Source organism: Spea bombifrons, chromosome 1, assembly GCF_027358695.1.
Source record: "Spea bombifrons isolate aSpeBom1 chromosome 1, aSpeBom1.2.pri, whole genome shotgun sequence".
Classification (NCBI taxonomy): Eukaryota; Metazoa; Chordata; class Amphibia; order Anura; family Pelobatidae; genus Spea; species Spea bombifrons.
Window position 1 is genome coordinate 155,573,063 of NC_071087.1, and position 6,893 is coordinate 155,579,955.

Consider the following 6,893-nt stretch of genomic DNA (forward strand, 5'->3'; position numbering starts at 1 on the left):
TTGCTCAAATATTGCATGTTCTTTCCCATACAACTGATATATAATTTATTTATTTTTTGTGCTATACCTTTCTGTTTTGCACCAGAGGAAAACCTTATTTTCTTTATATATTTTTATATGTAAGCAATATATGTTACCCAAAGAAGTTAGAAATAATATTGCAATGTGTGAACTTTTCTGCCGCATTAATTAAAATATATATTATACCTATATTACCAGATATCTCAATATTCATGTGTATACACAGTATAATATATATATATATATATATATATATATATATATATATATCTATGTGTGTCTACTTGTCTCCCATTGGCAGCACTAATTTTGAATTATTTTAGGCCTAAACCCGTTCATATATATTGCAGTTTATTTACAAAAAAGCTAAATAATAGTTTTATTGGTTGCTATGGTATAAGACAACGATATAACATTTTACGCCATAATTATTTTTTATAAATAGCTCCCATCTGGCCATGCTTTCAGCATACTTTTAAAAATGTTACATTTTTAAAATTGTATATAATTTTTCCTTAGACTAAGGGATTTTTAGATGTTTATTTAAAGCACCTTTTTTTAGCATTTCGAATTTTTAAACGTACGTGTTTATGGTTTGATTGAATGCGTTTCTCCGATAGGGTAATATAATTTGCCGTTAGAGTTATTTTATTTTCCTTTTTGTTTAGAAATTGATTTTGAATGGAATGAAATGAATACTTATTTTGAAATGTTTACAATTCGTCTGTGTGTGTGTTATTGGATAACGTGCAAAATATATGTTATACCAAGTAAAAAGTATTTCTGGATCTTTTGTCTTTCTCTTTGTGATTGTTTAACTGCAATCTGAAAAATATATACAAAATATATAGTTTTTTCTCATTTTTTGAATTCCTATGCCATTCACTGAACAACTGCTGTAAGCTTAGGGTAAGTGTTGCCTCCCTACTAAAACACACACAAACCCGCTCTAATACCAATCACTGGGACACCATAAACATACACACCATCTCCCTCGCACCACTAACCTTGGCTCGACCCTGACACTCTAACACCATATGCTCACACACTCATGCTAACACCATACACATGCCTACACCACGTTTTCAGGGTTTTTTTTTTGCATACTTACCATTTCATCATGGGATGGGATGCATACTGGAAAATGTAATATTCATTAAAAACTAACGCATCTACCTCAAGGCAAGATCACAAGTTTCACTATGCATTGTGAAGGGCCACGTGGTGTAGATAAAGTTACAGTTTAAATATCAAGTACTGGCCTAAATAATTTGCAACCAGAGTCTCAACTGTCCAGCTGTCCAGCGTTCAGAGCCAATAAACGACCCTGCAATGAGACACCAACCTTACCTGATACCGGCAGCCATGACACCTTGGCTACAGTTTACTGTTTTGCTTCCTTCTCGTCCTAGTTTGATGCTCTCATTGTTGCTGTTCCTGTTTTATCCTGGGCTCGGCTTCGGATTATGCATACATACGTCTTCCGTACATACACGCTTACATACATACATACATATTAGTCCATACTTATGTAAACCCTTCCTGGTTGTGGCTCAGCCAAAAGAATGGCCTTGTCACTGGTTACCTCTATACTGGCACCGAATCCTGAGGCTCTCTCCCCGTGAGATTGGGGAAGTATTTGATGGGCTCAGAGCGGTGCCTCCACTTAGTTGGGACCCCTAGATAACATGAGGGGCTGTGCCTGCTAAGAACTAACTTCTCAAATGCCACTGAGTGTGAAACCCTCAATGTATTATATTTAATATACACAAGAACACCTTATGCTGTAACCCCCAGGCAGCCATTCAAAGCAATACCCAACACCCAAAATACCCCTCTCCCAATACTCTCCCAACACAGTCCGCACACCTCCCAGATTGTTTTATCCTTTCCAAGATGTCGGTGCACTTGGAGGGACCCATATGTTGCTGCAGATAGCGCTACCGGAGGTGAAGGTTGAGATACTTTGTACTGGGAACCTGCTGCTCCTCTGTTAGGCTGCATAGGCCCTGAATAGGAGCTGCATGCAGGTGTCTTCACCGGGCCCTGGGGCCACACACAGACTAAACAGATAAACGGTAAGTCAGGTTCCTTACTTGGCTCTTTCCAAAATCCAACTGCTTGAACCAATCCGATGCACCTTAGAAAATTACTAAACTCTGATTGGCTGGAGGTGGCTTTTTACGAACAGTCCTCCAAGGAACAAAAAGTTCCGCCAGACTTCAATCCTTCCTTACAGCAATGTCACACTCTGATGTCACACTCTGATGTCACACTCTGATGTCACACTCTGTGACCCTGCTAAGCACCCACTTCCAGGCTTCAGATGCAGTGGCTGGATTATCCATTAGGGCGCTGGGGGTTTCCCAGAACTTGGGGGTCCAGCGCTGAGCCCATCAATTTTTTGTGTCACCTACCAAGGGGAAATAGGTTTCCGAAATATATGTTCCCTGAAATACAACAGGTACATTGAATTACACACCCTGCTGTTGCTGAAAAGGTTAAAAAAAATCATATTGCAAAGAAATATGTTTTGTATTCTATGACAGGGAAAATGTTAACTTACTGTAACACGTGTAAAACATGCTTTCCATACCAGGAATCCTGTTTAAAAACTCTATAGTACGCCTCTAAAATGACATTAGGGATTCTGAGAATGTCGCCCAAAGGCAGGCGGTAGATTTTTAAACATGACTCCTTCTACACAATAGCGACAGACTCCATCGGAACCTTAAGGATTGATGCAAGATCATCGATTCTCAAGAAATAATGCAAATTTTCATATTTAAAGTTAATAATAAGTTTCCAAGGTGTTTCACGGAGCACAAACATTGCTGATATAAGAAGAGAGTCGCGAGCGATGGTTATTTCAGGGTTCCTGCTGTTGAAAATGTTTCCAGCTCTGATTGTGCTGATATGTGCCAGAAAAATTTAAATCAATTCTCAAGCAGCCCAGACTTGTACTCCCCGGAAATTACAGCAGGTGGCAGCACAGAGCCAAGGATAGACAGTTGAAAGTCTGCGGAATAAGTAGTTTCAGTATTTTTCACATATTATAATTTGAGAAGTGTACTATCTCAATTGGTCCATGTAAATTATCCACTCTGATTTTAATAAATCAAAATAGCATCACTACCCAGACACATTTTTTTTTACATTTCTTAGAACATACTTCATTTAAATGTCTCGTGCAGTCTAGCTTGCAGATCCCGAGTTCAATTATTATTACAGTCACACACAAAATTGGATAGATTCAACAGAATGTGCCTAATTTAAATAGATATTAAAAATAATAGGGCATAGCTAAGTGTCATTTATTGAAGAGAAAGACAAAATGTCTTGCTATGTTATTATTTATCTGGCATTGGTGTCATATCCAAAAAAACATATTTTGCATAAATATAGCTATTTGGCATAAACACAGATACAATCTAGATGTACATTGACCAGGCAGTAAGGAAATAATGACCAAGGGCCCCTGTTTAAAGGGAACAGTCTCTCGATGACGAGGAGGCCCTGGCACCTTATGATGTAAGTGCGGGACGCTGGTTGTGTTTGCGTGTATGTTATGGTTTTTATGCTTACGTGGCATGTGCCGGGCATTGAGCCGGTGGCCGCACACTGCAGCAAACTATCTGCCACTGGAGCGGTGGATGGGCATATCTGGGGTTTCGGGGGAGTGGCAACCTGACTTGCCCCACTCCCCGCCCATTCCCCCCGCTTCACTACAGGGCTACCCAGCCAATGCAGCCCCCATAGTGTAAATGGACAGGTTGGGGAGATCAGAGATCACACCAGTGGGCTTGATCGCCAAAGAGGTCAATCTGGGGAAAGAAGTGTTGTGGGTGTGGCAAGAGGCATGGAGGGGTGGGGTTGGCTCCAGAAATGGGCAGGGCTCACAGGGAAAAGAGAGCTTCAATCAAGGTCTGTGTGGCAACAGCATAGATCTCCATTGCGTTTATTATCTCCCTGGGCCAGTTGGTGGATATCGGGCCGGTTGGGGGATATCGGGCCATCGCCCGAAAACCGAGCCATTGAGATATATGATAGCATAAGATGTTTGTTTTGTAAAATTTTAAGAAGAGCCAAAGGTGAAATCCCAGGCAGACGACAAAGAACATACTGTAATATTTAGAATGTCAGTGAAAGCACAAACAGACTTTTAATTAGAAAAAAGCATCTTTAAGCTCTGAAAGATTAGAAACGTTTCCAGCTGAGTGAATTTCTTAAAGGTTAATTATAATAAAAAAAAATAGATTTTTAAACATTACGGAACGGTGGAGAATGGCTTCAGAGCGAGGAAAAATTGCTACTCCTACGATCCCCCCAAATCAGTTCCCCCGGAGCCTCAGCTAATGTCAGCCATCAGAAGAACGTGTTTGGAAATGAAGCAATTACAGCCATTGTTCCTAAGTGCCCTGCGCTTTCCAGATAAACAGAAAATGTGCTGTTTTCTTTTCATGTCGAGCGTGTAACGCGTCTAAACAGAAAGTGTTTCACACACAGTTGTAATCAGCGACAAAGGGCAATTATCGCTACTAAGCCCTTTTTCCTATAGTGTTCTATACGCATTCTAACATAGACATAGTCATATACAGGACTGGAGTGGGGCCCTGGCAGCATTCGACAAAATTGTGTGTGTGTTAGTGTGTGTGTGTGTCCAACAGCTGGATATGAGAGTGTGTGTGCAACAGCAGGATATGAGTGCATGTGTATACAGGGTCAGCCTTAGGGGTGTGCAACCTGTGTGGCCGCACAGGGCGCACAGACTTAAATTGATTTTTACTTTATTTAACATCCTCCATGTTAAATAAAGTTTTTTTTAACTTTATTTAACATGGAGGATGTTAAATAAAGTTAAAACAACAAAACAAAAAACAATGTTTTAATTTAAGTCCCGGGCAGGGGCGGCGCACGGTCGCTCGTGAAGTTTTCAGCAACCGCCCGGCGCCCCTCACTCTCCGTGACTCCATCGCAGTGCCGGCATTTCATGCTGAGCACCGAAATATGTCATATTCCGGCGCTCAGCTGTGAAGCGCGGCAGAAGGGGAAGACGCACGCCTCACGCTCCCACTTCAGGAATCAACAAGGTAAGTAAGGATAATGAGAAGTAGGGAGAGGGGGTAGATAGTGAGAAGGGGCAGAGGGGGGAGGGGAAGGCAGTGAGAAGTGCAAAGGTGGTAGATAGTGAGAAGGGGCAGAGGGGGGAAGGCAGTGAGAAGGGGCAGAGGTGGTAGATAGTGATAAAGGGGCAGATGTGGTAGATAGTGAGAAAGGGGAGTTTTGTTACAAGATTTTTTTACTTTATTTTTTGGGATGGGGAGGCGCCAGAGGAGTAGTGCACACAGGGCACCAGAACACCTAAGGCCGGCTCTGTGTGTGTATGTCCAACAGCTGGATATGAGTGTGTGTGTGCAACAGCTGGATTTGAGTGTGTGTGTGTGTGTGTGTGTGTGTGTGTGTGTGTGTGCAACAGCTGGATTTGAGAGTGTGAGAGTGTGTGTGCCCAACAGCTGGATATGTGAGGCCGAGTTATGTTTTTTTCTATGCACATGGCTGGGCACATTCAGGTACCGGACGCACACTGCAGAATGGAGTGACGTCGGCCAGTGGCCAACTAGGCCAATGCCCATATAACTCAAGTGCATAAATGAGATCAGGGTTATCCCTAGTGGGGTTCACTGCTCGGGGCGACTTGACTTTTGCTGCTACCCCATCAGCGAGTACGTCTCGTAACTGCCCCAAGAGAAACGATGAGAATGCAGCTGCTTGGTGTTTTATGGCAGTGACCGCACTGGAGGCTCGGTAACATGTATATTAAAATACCACCATATTTCTAAGGAAAAGGAATGCATTTCAGGACAGGAAGTTGATTAAATAATGCTGGTTTTGCCACCCACTGACACAGATCTCATCCTTCCTGTGCAAAAAAAGAGTCAAATATTTGGATCCAATAAAAGTATCTGCAGTTATCATCGCGGATCTGGCTAATAATTGTTACATCCCGTAGTACATCCAGTAGTAGCCAAATTTCCTTTATCGATTTATCAGCCAAACGGTTCTTATCCGAACTTAAATTCAGGTGACAGGGAAATAAAAAGTAAAGAGCCATGGCGGTAATGTGTATATATAGAGGAATTCTGCGTCAGAAAAGTGATCTAATCACCATAGAAATGTCCAATTAGCAGAAACATACTATTTAATTGTTAATTATGTTAATCAGACCACTTTGAAACATTAAAAGCATTAAAAAGTGTCACGTTAAAAAAAATTCAGCTAGTACTTGATACAAATGCAACATCTGTTGCTATAGCAACTATCGCTACCGGGTTATCCACTATGTTTCAATTACTTAATATATATATTGGTGTATATCATGTTTCTATAGGGTTCATTTTGGTTTATATAGGGTTCATTTTTTTAATTTATTTTTTTGTTTTCTGTCGGGATTTTTCAAATTTTTATCATAAATAAAAGGATTTTCTTATCTAAACTGATCTCTGAGACTCTTGAAGGAACAAAAAATAAGTAAAGGATGAATAATGAAAACCGTCTTTGTATTTTATCCACAAATTGAAAGACACAATATAAAAAATAGAAATAAAATGTTTGGATTTCCATGGTTTAACTGTTTTTTTTTAATACAATAGGGGGAAAAATAGGGGGCAAACATAAAATTTTAATTCAGATGGGACCATTAAGCCATTTTTTCCTGCTATAAAACCTCCAACTTTCCTTGGCTTTATGTCCATATCATGCATGTTTACGTTCCCTTACTTTATGATCCTCTACCACTTCTGCTGGAAGGCTGTTCCACTTATTTACCTCCATCTCAATGAATTAAGACCTCATTATTACATCTAAAAAGAGAC